Below are 17,193 nucleotides of genomic sequence, written 5' to 3' on the forward strand. Positions count from 1 at the left end.
GCTCATGATATGCTGATTTCTTCGATAGGTGTATAACACTTTGACTACCACATTTAACAATGATACATCAACCTTGAATTTTCAGCTCCTTCGCAAAACCTTCAAGCCACAATGCTTCTTTCACAACTTCAGTTAGGGCAATATACTCCGCCTCAGTGTTGATGAAGCAACAACCTTTTGAAGTGTTGCTTTCCAACTAATTGATGTGCCACACATAGTGAAAATATATCCAGAAATAGATTTTCTGGAATCCATACAACCTGCATAATCAGAGTCGACATATCCTTCAATTACTGCTTTACTATCTTCACCTAAGGCTCCACCATAAATTAGAACTCTGTTTAGAGATCCATTTATGTACCTTAGAATCCATTTCAATGCTTTCCAGTGAGCCTTTCCAAGATTCGCCATGTACCTTCTTATAAGACTTACTGTATATGCTATGTCGGGTCTAGTACAAACTGTAACACCCCAATTCTACCCGATAATTATACGGAAAATCAGAGTATAAAATTTAAGAAAACATACAATTGAGATGTCACATTTCGTTGTTCAACTCATTTACGGCATTCACGCCTTCACATAGATACATAGCACATAAACATAAACGGACAATTAAAATTAATCCTCAAAATCACCTTATTAAACAAAATTATTTAATCTCGCAGCGGAATTCACAAAACTTCACAATGATTTAATTTAATCATAGCATCTTCACAAAACAACTTTGAGTCACAAACCAAAGTAAAACATCACTTAAAATCCATCAAACATAACAATTAATAAAACAATCGTTTATCCCCCCGAGTGCTACGTATCAGAGCGACCACCGACTCGACTCACAACATCTAAATCTTCATCAAAGTTATCACCTGCACGTTCCCAGTATAAAGGTAACGACAAAACAAAAGAAAGAGGTGAGATATCAAACAATATAAACAGGGTGATGATAAATAGTATATTCAGGTTCAAGTCATAATGAGAAATTTAGTGCTAAGTAGAAATAGTAGAACTCGTAACCGATAATTAAATGGCTGATATAGTTGAATTATCTGAATACTTACAGAACATTTGTAGCATATTTTGTTTAAGATGATTTCGAATCATCTGATGTTCTTGTGGTTTCAAATGGTGACTCGAGTAAGGAGTGGATTATGGATTCAGGTTGCACTTGGCACATGACTCCAAACAAAGACTTGTTCCAGGAATTATGTGATCAAAATGGTGGATCTGTATTGCTGGGAAACAACAAAGCTTGCAAGATTGCAGGTGTTGGATCTGTGAGATTCAAGCTCCATGATGAGTCAATAAGGTTGTTGACTGAAGTCAGGTATTTTCCTAATTTAAAGAGAAATTTGATTTCTCTTGGTGCATTCGACAAGAAAGGATATGTTTTCCAAGGAGAGAAAAGTATCCTAAGAGCCATGAAGGGGTCAAAGGAAGTCTTGAGAGGCGTGAAGAAACAAGGTTTGTATACCCTTGAGACTGAAGTTGTAAGTGGTTCGACAAATGTTGCATCCACGAAACCTTTGTCGAAGACAGAAACTTGGCATATGAGATTGGGCCATGTCAGTGAAAGGGGTTTGGTCGAATTAGGGAAGCAAGATCTGCTTAGTGGAGACAAAGTCGAAAAGATGAAGTTTTGTGAACCTTGTGTACTTGAAAAATATTTCATTTGAATGACCTTGTCCTAATAAAAAGATGCATAGAAACAAGAAAGGTCGTTCAAACAACACTTCATTTATAACATAAATGTAGATTGTATCATTTAATGAAAATCCTATTCCAATGTTAGAACCAGTTATAATTGAACATGTATATATATATATATATATATATATATATATATATATATATATATATATATATATATATATATATATATATATATATATATATATATATATATATATATAATTGAATGGAGAATCAGTGGTTGCGTTGGATGATGCATCCAAGTTTTTAATGCAGTGGAGGAAGAGTTGACCTGTAATGTTAACACTCAAATGCCCAAGTCAGTATGTGAGGAAGAAAAATGTATGAAATTTGAATTAGAAATTGTATAATTGAATTATTCATGTGTATCCTTTATATACTTGAGAGGTTATAACTACCAGTTATTTGCTAGACATGTGATGCGGGGAGCCGTTACATGCATCTTGGATATGGATTGTCTGTACTCCTCTTTAGAGTAGTTCCCTCGCACTGCGAGCAATCTACACCAATTGTAGTTCCTTCTGCGTGATCAGTTGATGGACATTCTGGGTGGCTTAAAATAGTTGTCCCCCAAATTGTTGTCTCGGTATGAAGGTGCAAGGGTTTGTTGTATCTGTCCAGTTATAGAGAAAAACAATAATTATTTATTTTTATTTTATTTTAAATATTTATTTTAAGTTAAAAAATAGTATTCAACATCTTAATGAGTTATTTTTATGGAATTGATTATGATGAAGATGGCAATGAGTAGGAACAATATATGGATGAAGATGAAGAAGCAAGAAGTGGATGATGATGGTGATTAATTGTTAAAATTATTTTATGAGTATTTTTTAATTGAATAATAGTTATGGATAAATTTTATGTTTAGTAAATAATTTTGAATGAGATTAAAATAGGGAATTGAAAATGTTATTGGATATGTCATATTTCTTATCCAAAAATTAAAAAAAAAAAGGGACACAACATCATTTCTTGGGGGAAAAAATGAAAAGAGGATCAAATTTTTTTGAAATTAAAATAGAAGATTAATTTTGTAAATTGACTAAAATGGAGGAACCAAAATTTTAATTTAATCTAATTTAAATAATTTTGGTATATCAAGAAGTATATCCCATTTCATAACTTAAAGTGGTAAATACTTCATGCTCATATACAAATAATGAAATTATTACCTTTTCATTTATTAATTTTCATATCAATTAATAAAGAAGGAGAAAACCCTAATCCATAAAAGGAAATTCTAAAATGGTTATATGATCGTAAGCTTATATCATCATGCATGCGGTTACAAGTGTCGAGACAAATGTAAATTGGCATGGTGCTCAAAACGATTTCTTTCGCCCTCAACGAGGGATTCGTCAAGGGGACCCAATTTCGCCGTATTTATTTGTTTTGTGTATGGATAAACTTTCGCACCTTATTGAGGAGGTTGTTGATAATCAAAGATGGAAGAGCTTAAAGCTTGGTAGACAAGGAATGAAGATATCTCATCTAATGTTTGCTGACGACTTATTTCTCTTTGCTGAGGCTACGGAAAGGCAGATTCAATGTGTCATGCAAACGTTAAATATTTTTTGTAAGATGTCGGGCCAAGAGGTGAGTGATCAAAAGACGAGCATCCTGTTTTCTAAGAATGTTTCGCGGAGTATGCAACAGAAAATTCTCCTTGCCTCCAAGTTTAAACATACTCGTTGCTTTGGTAAATATCTCGGAGTTCCCCTTAATGGTAAGAAGCTTAAAGGAAAAGATTTTCAATATATCATTGATCAAATTGAGGGTAAACTTACTCGTTGGAAACGGGATAATCTTTCACTAGCTGGGAGAATAACACTTGCGAAGAGTGTTATTGAAGTCGTTCCCTTATATCCTATGATGACAAATAGACTACCAAGAAGTTGTCTTGATGAAATACAAAAGCTACAGAGGCAGTTTGTTTGGAGGGATAGTGATGAGAAGAAGAAGATCCATGCTGTTGCATGGGATGTGGTTACGTCACCGAAGATTCAAGGAGGAGTGGGTTTGCGCAAATTAGACATTCTTAATGATGCTTGCTTGATGAATTTGGGTTGGAGAATGGTTACCAATGCCAATGATTTGTGGTGCCAAGTGATTAGAAGTAAGTATAATATTCGCCAGGATCAAGATTGGACCAAGACGAAGAATACTGATTCCAGTTTGTGGAAAGATATTGCCCGCACGATTCCGCTGTTGCAAAGCACAGGAAGATGGATTGTTGGTGATGGTAATCAGATTCGGGCGTGGGAAGATAATTGGAAAAAGTGAAGAGGAACAAAATCAAACACACAAACATGTATAAGTATGAAAATATAAACATGTATCAATATACAAAAATTTACAAGTATGAGAATATGCACAAAATATACGATATTCACAAATCTCAAAAACAAAGAAACTATCGCAATGCGAATTCAATAAAAACACCAATCCCCTGCAACGGCGCCATTTTGTTGTAGAGGTAAAGCGGCAAGCAACAAAATTTTTGGAAATATTTATCCGGGAAATTATCGTGTCCACAGAGATTGGTGATACCGAATTGCCGTTCGACGGATTCTTAGTTCTTAAGTTCTGGTTAAAATGGGTTTAGACGGTAAATACGGAAATTTAACTTATGAACACAAAATAATTTCATTAGTCGGACAATAGAGACTTTCGAGATTTGAAACTCATATACCCGTTAAATACTTAAACTTACTACTCAGTTGAAATCAACCTAAACTACAAATCAACATCATCACGTATCGCTCACACGGAGGTTATGTCTAACGCAAAGTGAGACAACGACCGTATTACTCGCGTCGACGATCTCTCAGCACAATACGAGCAACACGGAAGCATTAAGAGCCGACACTAAAGTGAATACCAAGTTCTAATCTATATCTAGAGTTAAAACCCAATAAATGTTCTTCCTAAACCCGGATTCAAATCATCCATGTCTGAAACAATCCAAACCCACATAGAGAAAGCAATCACTAATGAAGATTTGTAATGAAAGCATTAAACAACACCATGAGCAATAAATATACATATAGATAAAGCATACTTACAACAAAACTCCATCATAAATGGTTACAAAGAGAAGAGGAAGAGAAGAAAACCCAATTTCTCGCGGTGTCAAACACGATCCACTAAGCTCCCGACTCCGGATCATCCATGAGCAAGCCATAAATGTTGTTTTCTAAGCTCTAATGTACAAAAAATGAAGGTGATGACTTTGGGAACAAATACCCCAAAACCATAACCTAAAAAATCTGTTTTTCACCTATTTATGCAATTTTTGGTTCTGGTACAGCGTGCGTCGCGCGCAGGAGCTCGCATTGCGCGCTGACTGCTGTCATGAAAAATCAGCATTTAGTGTTTTGGCCATAACTTGAGAACCGTAACTCTGATTTGCGCCCGGTTCGAAGCGTTGGAAAGCTTATTCAATTTCCCATCTAACAATGACAACATATCAACCAAATTGGTGATTTATTATTCTTTGGTTTTGAGATTTATTCGCCGAATGAATTGATTCCGCCGCTTAAAATCGCGCGTTTGAAGCCGTGTCTTCGCCACGTTATTGCTCATGCTCCAAATACGCCTCAATACCTACAAAATGAATAGAAAACTATCAAAAAGTATAAAAGTATATGAAAATAGATCTACTCACAAAGTATACGTATTTCTACACAAAACAGGGTATTATTCGAACGGTATTAACAAAAAGTATCGATAAGTGCCACTATTTACAAACACAAAATAACTACATTTTGGAACTTAACAACTCTCCCCAACTTGAATTTGTTTGTCCTCAAACAAGGCCAAACACTCAAAGAATCAAAAGTAAAAATCCAAAGAATCAAGAATCAACACAGTTCAGAAAACGAAACAATTGCACAGTTCAAACCAAAAATGTATAAACAAAGTAAAAACTTGCCACAATCCTACAACGACACATGAAAATGAAACCAATCCTAAGTACAATAATCATACAAAACATTCTAAACAAAAACAAGCTCAATAATGAATCACGCCTAGCAAAAACTCATCGGTAGATGAAAAACACCGAAAGGTGAGGACTTTGAACACTCATCCAACAATCTTGCAAACAAAAGACAAAATTATGCGTTCATATAAACATAGTATTGAAAATGCAACGACACGAATCACAAGGGCTTTCAAGGTTGTAATGTGGCTCGGTTAACAAACAAGTGATAACTCCTAAAGCTAATCGAAACAAAAACTTGCCTAAACCTAAGGGAGTAATTACTTCCACAAAGTTTCAAACAATATAACTTCAATCCAACTCCCTTCTTCATCACAAGTTTCACACCAAGCACAAAACTTATTAACACAAATCTTTATTCCAAACTCTTTTTTGTTATGTTCTTTTTCAAACTTTTTCTCTTTTTTCTTTCTTTTTCTTTTCTTTCTTTTTCACACATTTTTCTTTTCTTTTCTTTCTTTTTCTTTTCACAACCTCATATCAACCATAATATAAATGGGAAAACATCCTCTCCCCAACTTGAATTCAACCACAACATAAAGTGAATATTTCCTACTTTCTAAGGCAAGGTAAAAATACAACTAAACATCATAGTTAAGTGTTCAAGAAAAACGATAATCAAAATCCATCAAAAATGTGAACTATGTATCAACTTCAAAAAAAAAATGGACAATGATACAAAAAAGCTCAAAGGGGTTACGAATGGTCACACACTCACAAGGTAAATTGACATTTGGCTATGGTAGTTGTGCTCAAAATCAAACAAGTGCCTTGATCACGTTCGTGCATTCACAAAATCAATACAAATGAAAGATTGAACATAATAAGATCCAGTTAAAACAAGAAATGTCGGTCTCTCGCATATATACACAATAGAAAGCCACCTCACATTTATGGTAAAAAGGGGAACTAATTGTGATTCAAGTCATAAGCAAGTTATGCAAAAAGAATGAGTAATATGAAAATTGTACAAATGAAAAGTCTCCTAAACATGCTATGCTATAGAAAGCGATAAACGAGTACCTTTCTATGTACAAATTCGATCAATCATTACCGCACAACTGACATGTTGAATCTATCACAATCGGAGAATTACCAAATGCGACTCCAAGTAATCGGGCCAAAATTTGAGTCTAAACAACAACAAAAGAATTAAAAAATAAAACTATAAAATACTATACTATAAAGCCTTGGTGTAAGTGAGAAAAAGGCGGGCCAAGCGAACAATTAAAAAGAATTCACTAGCCAAAAGCAGCACAGCACGCGACGCGCCCTTAAGACCGCGCGACGCGGACGCAGTTCTGCCTAACCAAGCTCTTCATCTCCCAGGCCGCGCGACGCGCGGATGAGCGCGCGACGCGTGCTACACCAGAAAAACAGAACCAACTCAGAAAAACAGAATTTCAGTGCGCCACCACTTAACACCTACACATCTCATTTTACACAACTAACAGAATTTACAAAAGTCAAAACCGTTGGGGTGCCTCCCAACAAGCGCTTGTTTTACGTCGTAAGCTCGACGCCTTTATTGTTTTGCGATTAGTAAGTAACTTTCCCGCGGTACGCCAATGCTTTCGCCTCAAACACAACCTAAAGAAAGCGACCTGCCCAAACACTTAACAAACGAATCAAAAGCAAAAATATACACAAGTATGTGTAAAAACACAAATATACATAAAACGCAATATTTACAAAATCCTTAATTGGCTAAACAAATTGAAAAGTGAAGACTTAGAATTTACGAACTATCCGAGTTCAATTTGTTTAGCCAACTTCACCTTGCTAAATAGCAAAAGTGAAGAGGAACAAAATCAAACACACAAACATGTATAAGTATGAAAATATAAACATGTATCAATATACAAAAATTTACAAGTATGAGAATATGCACAAAATATACGATATTCACAAAACTCAAAAACAAAGAAACTATCGCAATGCGAATTCAATAAAAACACCAATCCCCGGCAACGGCGCCATTTTGTTGTGGCGGTAAAGCGGCAAGCAACAAAAATTTTGGAAATATTTATCCGGGAAATTATCGAGTCCACAGAGATTGGTGATACCGAATTGCCGTTCGACAGATTCTTAGTTCTTAAGTTCTGGTTAAAATGGGTTTAGACGGTAAATGCGGAAATTTAACTTATGAACACAAAATAATTTCATTAGTCAGACAATAGAGACTTTCGAGATTTGAAACTCATATACCCGTTAAATACTTAAGCTTACTACTCAGTTGAAATCAACCTAAACTATAAATCAACATCATCACGTATCGCTCACACGGAGGTTATGTCTAACGCAAAGTGAGACAACGACCGTATTACTCGCGTTGACGATCTCTCAGCACAATACGAGCAACACGGAAGCATTAAGAACCGACACTAAAGTGAATACCAAGTTCTAATCTATATCTAGAGTTAAAACCCAATAAATGTTCTTCCTAAACCCGGATTCAAACCATCCATGTCTGAAACAATCCAAACCCACATAGAGAAAGCAATCACTAATGAAGATTTGTAATGAAAGCATTAAACAACACCATGAGCAATAAATATACATATAGACAAAGCATACTTACAACAAAACTCCAACATAAATGGTTACAAAGAGAAGAGAAAGAGAAGAAAACCCAATTTCTCGCGGTGTCAAACACGATCCACTAAGCTCCCGACTCTGGATCATCCATGAGCAAGCCATAAATGTTGTTTTCTAAGCTCTAATGTACAAAAAATGAAGGGGATGACTTTGGGAACAAATACCCCAAAACCATAACCTAAAAAATCTGTTTTTCACCTATTTATGCAATTTTTGGTTCTGGTACAGCGCGCGTCACGCGCAGGAGCTCGCATCGCGCGCTGACTGCTGTCATGAAAAATCAGCATTTAGTGTTTTGGCCATAACTTGAGAACCGTAACTCCGATTTGCACTCGGTTCGAAGCGTTGCAAAGCTTATTCAATTTCCCCTCTAACAATGACAACATATCAACCAAATTGGTGATTTATTATTCTTTGGTTTTGAGATTTATTCGCCGAATGAATTGATTCCGCCGCTTAAAATCGCGCGTTTGAAGCCGTGTCTTCGCCACGTTATTGCTCATGCTCCAAATACGCCTCAATACCTACAAAATGAATAGAAAACTATCAAAAAGTATAAAAGTATATGAAAATAGATCTACTCACAAAGTATACGTATTTCTACACAAAACAGGGTATTATTCGAACGGTATTAACAAAAAGTATCGATAAGTGCCACTATTTACAAACACAAAATAACTACATTTTGGAACTTAACAACTCTCCCCAACTTGAATTTGTTTGTCCTCAAACAAGGCCAAACACTCAAAGAATCAAAAGTAAAAATCCAAAGAATCAAGAATCAACACAGTTCAGAAAACGAAACAATTGCACAGTTCAAACCAAAAATGTATAAACAAAGTAAAAACTTGCCACAATCCTACAACGACACATGAAAATGAAACCAATCCTAAGTACAATAATCATACAAAACATTCTAAACAAAAACAAGCTCAATAATGAATCACGCCTAGCAAAAACTCATCGGTAGATGAAAAACACCGAAAGGTGAGGACTTTGAACACTCATCCAACAATCTTGCAAACAAAAGACAAAATTATGCGTTCATATAAACATAGTATTGAAAATGCAACGACACGAATCACAAGGGCTTTCAAGGTTGTAATGTGGCTCGGTTAACAAACAAGTGATAACTCCTAAAGCTAATCGAAACAAAAACTTGCCTAAACCTAAGGGAGTAATTACTTCCACAAAGTTTCAAACAATATAACTTCAATCCAACTCCCTTCTTCATCACAAGTTTCACACCAAGCACAAAACTTATTAACACAAATCTTTATTCCAAACTCTTTTTTGTTATGTTCTTTTTCAAACTTTTTCTCTTTTTTCTTTCTTTTTCTTTTCTTTCTTTTTCACACATTTTTCTTTTCTTTTCTTTCTTTTTCTTTTCACAACCTCATATCAACCATAATATAAATGGGAAAACATCCTCTCCCCAACTTGAATTCAACCACAACATAAAGTGAATATTTCCTACTTTCTAAGGCAAGGTAAAAATACAACTAAACATCATAGTTAAGTGTTCAAGAAAAACGATAATCAAAATCCATCAAAAATGTGAACTATGTATCAACTTCAAAAAAAAAATGGACAATGATACAAAAAAGCTCAAAGGGGTTACGAATGGTCACACACTCACAAGGTAAATTGACATTTGGCTATGGTAGTTGTGCTCAAAATCAAACAAGTGCCTTGATCACTTTCGTGCATTCACAAAATCAATACAAATGAAAGATTGAACATAATAAGATCCAGTTAAAACAAGAAATGTCGGTCTCTCGCATATATACACAATGGAAAGCCACCTCACATTTATGGTAAAAAGGGGAACTAATTGTGATTCAAGTCATAAGCAAGTTATGCAAAAAGAATGAGTAATATGAAAATTGTACAAATGAAAAGTCTCCTAAACATGCTATGCTATAGAAAGCGATAAACGAGTACCTTTCTATGTACAAATTCGATCAATCATTACCGCACAACTGACATGTTGAATCTATCACAATCGGAGAATTACCAAATGCGACTCCAAGTAATCGGGCCAAAATTTGAGTCTAAACAACAACAAAAGAATTAAAAAATAAAACTATAAAATACTATACTATAAAGCCTTGGTGTAAGTGAGAAAAAGGCGGGCCAAGCGAACAATTAAAAAGAATTCACTAGCCAAAAGCAGCACAGCACGCGACGCGCCCTTAAGACCGCGCGACGCGGACGCAGTTCTGCCTAACCAAGCTCTTCATCTCCCAGGCCGCGCGACGCGTGCTACACCAGAAAAACAGAACCAACTCAGAAAAACAGAATTTCAGTGCGCCACCACTTAACACCTACACATCTCATTTTACACAACTAACAGAATTTACAAAAGTCAAAACCGTTGGGGTGCCTCCCAACAAGCGCTTGTTTTACGTCGTAAGCTCGACGCCTTTATTGTTTTGCGATTAGTAAGTAACTTTCCCGCGGTACGCCAATGCTTTCTCCTCAAACACAACCTAAAGAAAGCAACCTGCCCAAACACTTAACAAACGAATCAAAAGCAAAAATATACACAAGTATGTGTAAAAACACAAATATACATAAAACGCAATATTTACAAAATCCTTAATTGGCTAAACAAATTGAAAAGTGAAGACTTAGAATTTACGAACTATCCGAGTTCAATTTGTTTAGCCAACTTCACCTTGCTAAATAGCAAAAGTGAAGAGGAACAAAATCAAACACACAAACATGTATAAGTATGAAAATATAAACATGTATCAATATACAAAAATTTACAAGTATGAGAATATGCACAAAATATACGATATTCACAAAACTCAAAAACAAAGAAACTATCGCAATGCGAATTCAATAAAAACACCAATCCCCGGCAACGGCGCCATTTTGTTGTGGCGGTAAAGCGGCAAGCAACAAAAATTTTGGAAATATTTATCCGGGAAATTATCGAGTCCACAGAGATTGGTGATACCGAATTGCCGTTCGACAGATTCTTAGTTCTTAAGTTCTGGTTAAAATGGGTTTATACGGTAAATGCGGAAATTTAACTTATGAACACAAAATAATTTCATTAGTCGGACAATAGAGACTTTCGAGATTTGAAACTCATATACCCGTTAAATACTTAAGCTTACTACTCAGTTGAAATCAACCTAAACTATAAATCAACATCATCACGTATCGCTCACACGGAGGTTATGTCTAACGCAAAGTGAGACAACGACCGTATTACTCGCGTTGACGATCTCTCAGCACAATACGAGCAACACGGAAGCATTAAGAACCGACACTAATGTGAATACCAAGTTCTAATCTATATCTAGAGTTAAAACCCAATAAATGTTCTTCCTAAACCCGGATTCAAACCATCCATGTCTGAAACAATCCAAACCCACATAGAGAAAGCAATCACTAATGAAGATTTGTAATGAAAGCATTAAACAACACCATGAGCAATAAATATACATATAGACAAAGCATACTTACAACAAAACTCCAACATAAATGGTTACAAAGAGAAGAGAAAGAGAAGAAAACCCAATTTCTCGCGGTGTCAAACACGATCCACTAAGCTCCCGACTCTGGATCATCCATGAGCAAGCCATAAATGTTGTTTTCTAAGCTCTAATGTACAAAAAATGAAGGTGATGACTTTGGGAACAAATACCCCAAAACCATAACCTAAAAAATCTGTTTTTCACCTATTTATGCAATTTTTGGTTCTGGTACAGCGCGCGTCACGCGCAGGAGCTCGCATCGCGCGCTGACTGCTGTCATGAAAAATCAGCATTTAGTGTTTTGGCCATAACTTGAGAACCGTAACTCCGATTTGCACTCGGTTCGAAGCGTTGCAAAGCTTATTCAATTTCCCCTCTAACAATGACAACATATCAACCAAATTGGTGATTTATTATTCTTTGGTTTTGAGATTTATTCGCCAAATGAATTGATTCCGCCGCTTAAAATCGCGCGTTTGAAGCCGTGTCTTCGCCACGTTATTGCTCATGCTCCAAATACGCCTCAATACCTACAAAATGAATAGAAAACTATCAAAAAGTATAAAAGTATATGAAAATAGATCTACTCACAAAGTATACGTATTTATACACAAAACAGGGTATTATTCGAACAGTATTAACAAAAAGTATCGATAAGTGCCACTATTTACAAACACAAAATAACTACATTTTGGCACTTAACAGCTGGGCAAAGAATACTGCTTCACGGATGCTGCTGTTAACATTCCTTTGGATCTTAGAGGAGCAAAAGTGCGTGACTTGTTAGATGAGAGGGGAGAGTGGAACTTCCAAATTTTGAATGACTGGCTGCCTCAGCGCTGGATAGATAGAATTAGGTCGTGTGTACCTCCTAACACGACCAACTTTTCTGACCATTTTTGTTTTACAGGTAACAATGAGGATTCTTTCTCGATCAAAGCCACGTATAGAGAGCTGGATGATAACACTTATGATATGGAAGATATAGACTGGAGGAATATATGGAGAACTACCATTCTTGAAAGGTGCCGGTATTTCCTTTGGCTTTTAAAGCATGATAGGCTGCTCACAAACTTTAGCAAGTATAAGAAGGGGTTGGGGAATGCAGACTGTCGTCTTTGTGGTAATGTATGCGAGACTACTATGCATGCACTTCGTGACTGTCCCAAATGTGATGTAATCTGGAAGGGTATAGTGCCTAGCGATATTCAAATGGAATTTTTTACGCTGGACCTTCGCGAGTGGATCCATCTGAATATTAATTATCGCAACTCTACCAATAAAGGATGGCCAGGTGTATGGAGCATTGCTTGCCACACATTGTGGCAGTGGCGTAATTTTGAAGAACATGACTCCAATTTTGAGAGACCCTTTCAACCCATTGTTCATATCTTGAAAAGAAATCAGGAGTATGTGAGTGCTACCATGGCAAATAAACATTATAGAGGAGAGGATAATAACAGTGGTCTCATGGGATGGAAGCCGCCCACTAATGGTATGTGGAAGCTTAATACGGACAGAGCTAGTAAGTTTAACAAGGAAGCTGGTTGTGGTGGTATTATTCGTGATCATAATGGTGCTTGGAGAGGGAGTTTTTCTAAATACTTGGGGGTGTGCTCTGCTTTGCATGCCGAGTTTTCGGGAGTTGCTGAAGGTTTGAAACTTACCCTCTCTGTGGGCCTCTCTAGAGTGGATTTAAATGTTGATTCCAAAGTTGTGGTGCAAGCAATAGCAGAAGGTGTTATAGGAGATTTGGACTGTATCTCTATCTTGCGTCAAATTAAAGATCTAATCTCTCTATTTGAGATGGTAATTGTCTCATATGCTCCCCGGTCTTCGAATATGTGTGCTGACGCGTTAGCAAACAAAGCTTGTCTGGATAGGAGGGATTCTATTCATGATGTTGCTCCTGATTTACTTCGTCCTATTATGGCGGCGGATTCTCTAGGCATTAGTAGCTATTTTTTTGATCCTGTGTAGTTGTTTTTCCTTTTGGGCTTAGGCCCTCCATGTTATAAAAAAAAATGGTTATATGATTTAATTAGATATTAGATCTTTTAATCGAATAAAGGATTTTTTCCTTACTTTAATCGATTGGATCAAGTTCAAAATTGATTTAGACAGTGAGTTAAATTCCATAATTTATTAGGAATACTTTATAATCAATTAAAAATATGCCTTCATATTTGTGCGGGTGTGATTTCCTAGTATTTTTATAATTACTCTAATACCTTTTATATTAAACTGATCACTCAAACACGTGAAGAAGATGTTCATCATCTATTTTAATTTATTTTTTATGAAGACAAAAGTTTATCAAAGAAGAAATATCAAAGAAAAAAAAGTTTGGAATCAAGAATGCATATGGATTTTTTGTAAGTAAAGAAAATTGATCTTAATGCTAAGGTAATCGATTGCCATTCATTTTGTATACACTTTAGATTTAGATGCTCAAAATATTGTAATCATTTTAATCTCTAAACTTTCTAAATTATCATGCATAAAAATATTTGAAACAAAGGCATACAAAAGTTATTTTAAAAAAAAAATTGCCAAATTTTTTAAGCATGTATCCATTATTCGACTCAAAAAGTCATGTACATAATTCAAATCTTCATGATCCATTGTGATTATAATCATTTGCAAATCTTCATAAAAATATTTACAACTTTTACATCAAATCATAGATATTTATTAGATTGTATTTAAGGGAAAATATATTAATTTTCAAATCACCTCTTTCTTAATTCATACATCATTTTTTATATAATTCAAACAATTTTTTCAAGTCTCTATATATTTGTTAAAAATGAAACTTTATGTATAACATTCATTTTATTCAAAAAGTTTTATTCATATTATTTTGAGCACTTTAATATATATGTTTGGAGGTTTAAATACTTAAGTCTCCTTTAAATAATTATTAATATTTTTAACTTTTTTATATACATTTAAATAAATCCAATTTAAAATTGCACTATTAATAGCAAATTGTATATATAAATTTTAATTAATGTATTTATTGTTCAATCTTTTGCAATAAATTTACATTAATACTTATCTTTCAATTACAGATTTTTATTATGAATCACTAACTATACCTTAATTTGAATTATAATATAATTTTATATAAGGGTCTGTTTGGTAAGACCCAAAAAAGAGTTTTTAGTTTTTAGCTTTTCAGCTCACATTAATGAAAAAGATCTATTTGGTAATGCTATTTTAGCATGTAGCTTTTTTACTAGCTTTTAGTTTTTTTTTTTCAAAAGTTATTTGAAGTAGTTTTTGAGTTTGTGACTTTTTTTTCTTCATTTATATCCTTATTATTTTAACAAAATATTACAATCTTTATTAATTAAAATGATCTTTTATGTCATTTTGTATCTATCAGCTAATGAAACAGCTAATTTATCAAACACTCATGTTAGCTTATCAACTATCAGTCACCAGCTACCAGCTATCAGCTATAAACTACTATCTATTAGTTACCAGTTAGTTTTATCAAACAGACCCTAAATATAATTTATCAAATTTACAATAAAATTAAAAAAAAATCCAAGTAAATATTTCAATTTTATTTATCGTGTATAAATTGTTTTCTATACATATATGTATATATATCTTGAATTGATCAAAACAATTCTCCGTAAAAGGAATTTAACCCAACGACATTGCATTAACTCACAAATAAAAAAGTTAAAGTATTAAGTACTAAAAAAATGAAAATAGTTTAATACCTTTAGAGGTTGCACTAAAGATTGTGGAAAAACAAAACCAACGTACTAGATAATTATTTAAAGGACTTCTTAGCACTTAAGTATATATATTCGAATTGTGATTAGGAGAAGGAGAAGATCAATTTGTCATATTTTTGAAATTCAAGTCAAGTCTTCAAATTACTCAAATTCTATACTTTGTTTGTATTGATTAGTTTATCATTGTTGTTTGGTATGATCATCAAGTTGTTGGTGATTGTTGTAAAAAAGACATTTGAATTGATTTGATTCAAAGTCCACCATAGTTATTGGTGTTGTTGGAAATTAAGGAAATTGTGTGCTTCTTTGTTGTTGTTAGAAGATTGTAGGAGAAGTCTTGGTGAGAGACTTGTACAAATATCTAACAGTAGTGGAAATCTCTCACAGGATATGAGGTGACTAGATGCACTCTTGGTTGGAAAGGGGAACTAGTATACATCTTTATGTTCTTTATTTTATGCACTTTAATTTTCTGTTATTCATCATTCAAAACAGTCCCTACACTTTATTTTAAATCAGAAAATTGAAAAAGAAAAGGAACTTGCATAAAAATCAGAAAATACAACAAGTCTAATTCATCCCCCTTTTAGATTGCACGCTCTAATACTTACAAAACACACGTTAAGTGCAAAACCATGCAAGATTTCACCCTTCCTCTCTTTCACAGTTTTGGCACTTCAACTTCCCTTGCTTGAATCAACAATGACTTAGAACTTCAACTAGAACTTAATTCTTTTAGTTGATAAGCCTTGAGATATATTCTTGATCAGATGCCATCATTAGATATTATTGGATAGTTGTTACCTCTGACTTCACCGAATGCAGTTTCAATTAAGGTGTTGTCAACATTGAAGTGGATTGACCTTTGTCATAGCAAGGAACATCTTGATTGTCGAACTCACTTTGATAGATAAAGACTTCACCGAATTTTGTTTGACATAAGATGTTGCCATCATCAAAACCAACAAGATAAGCTAACAGTTGCATACAATTTTACCACCAAGCACATATATCCTCAAATCCACGTGTTTAAGGGACTTTGGAAATTCATATCTTATGACTTAACCACTTCAGCCCTACAAGCCTTGCGCAAAAGGAATGTGAACATCCATAATTTCTTACCTAGATCATTCTGTCTTACAGATCTCATACTTGATGGACTATGTATCAATTTATCTACAATAGTCCAAGTCCATTTGGTATCAATTGACCTCGGCTCTTTAGAACTATAACTCACTAAGCTCCTTGTCAGTACTAAAAAGAACATGGGCGAGTTCAGGCCAAACTTAGAGAGCTCAAATCGGACATGGGCAAGTTTAGGTGTGTTCGGCCTTCCATGAGGTCACATGGTGGGAGAGCTCTCTTTGTATCCTATTAGGTATCATTTATAGAAGAGACATTTTGAGAGACCACTACAACAAAAAATTCCTTTTACATCGGTTTCTCAGGCGAGGTAACGAAGGGCGTCATGAAAAGTCTCGAGGCATTACCTCGGTTTTTAAATAACCAACGGGTAATGTGTAAAGGACATGTGTTCGATCTCCATGGACATCCTTTTTGAAATTCTAAAATGGCGAAAAAACCTTTCCCCTTGATTTGGACTTTCAACCGACGGGTATAACAC

Source organism: Vicia villosa, linkage group LG5 (genome assembly GCF_029867415.1).
Source record: "Vicia villosa cultivar HV-30 ecotype Madison, WI linkage group LG5, Vvil1.0, whole genome shotgun sequence".
Lineage (NCBI taxonomy): Eukaryota > Viridiplantae > Streptophyta > Magnoliopsida > Fabales > Fabaceae > Vicia > Vicia villosa.